Source organism: Coenobita brevimanus, chromosome 7, assembly GCF_032717465.1.
Source record: "Coenobita brevimanus isolate Jiangsu-jjx chromosome 7, ASM3271746v2, whole genome shotgun sequence".
In the NCBI taxonomy this organism is placed as follows: Eukaryota; Metazoa; Arthropoda; class Malacostraca; order Decapoda; family Coenobitidae; genus Coenobita; species Coenobita brevimanus.
The window spans coordinates 29,873,480-29,874,534 of NC_136960.1; positions in this window are offsets into that span (position 1 = coordinate 29,873,480).

Genomic DNA, 1,055 nt, shown 5'->3' on the forward strand with positions numbered 1-1,055 from the left:
CACTACACCAGTGGAAGAAGACACTAGGGTCCCATTTAACCCAATGAAAGTATGTTCTTCCTTGGGTCCATCTCCCAAGGGATATATTCCTCAAGGACATATTCCTATCCTGAGCCTATTTTCCCACTACCCCCCATCCACGAAATCCACTTCCCCCCTCCCTTGCTTACCCCACTAATCCGTCCAGCCACCCGACGCCTTGTAGCCATTAATGATGTTTTTGTAGGTGTTAAAAAAAAAAAAAAAGTTAATTGACTGCTGCGTTTCCACCACGTCGGCTTGATTTCTAATTATTTCAAATCATGGTCATCAGGGGCGCCATTTTAGCAACTGTAATGTATACATCTACATCCTTCTCTAGATGCATATTTTGCAGTGCTCTCCCTGTTAGCTGGGAAAAAAAAAAATCCGACGGTAAAAAAAAAAAATGTCTGTGAAAAGTCATTTCGTGATATCAAGAAAGAAAAAAGTTGGTCCTTGGGCTCAACAGGTGAAGAAAAAATAATGATGTGGGGGAGATAAGAGAAAGGAAGGCAGTGTTCTGCAGGGAAGAGGACATTACTTAATGAAGGTGGAACATCTGTGGGCGAAAGGATGAAAATGTGTCCTAGTAAAATTAAATTAATAAGAGGACTTACGGAATGAAGAAGAATGTGTGTGTGTGTGTGTGTGTGTGTGTGTGTGTGTGTGTGTGTGTGTGTGTGTGTGTGCGTGCGCAAGAGAGAGAGAGAGAGAGAGAGAGAGAGAGAGAGAGAGAGTAAATTCGAGGTGTCGTGGGAGGAAGAGATAGTGGGTGTGAGAAACGAGGGGAGCAAAAGGGAGAGAGGGGACTAGGAGAGATATATGGGATAGGGAGGGGTAGAAGAGAAGGAGGAGGCTGTCAGTGAGAGAGTAGGATGAGGATGAGGAAAGTGAGGAAAAAGAAGAGTGTGTGGATGGGGCTGAAACAAATGAGAGGCGTTGGGGAGTGGGAAGCTTCGCATGTTTACCGTTTCCTAAATGAGTGTTAATAAGAAGCTAAATGTTGCGGAACGAGACATTACGTCCTGAGCTAC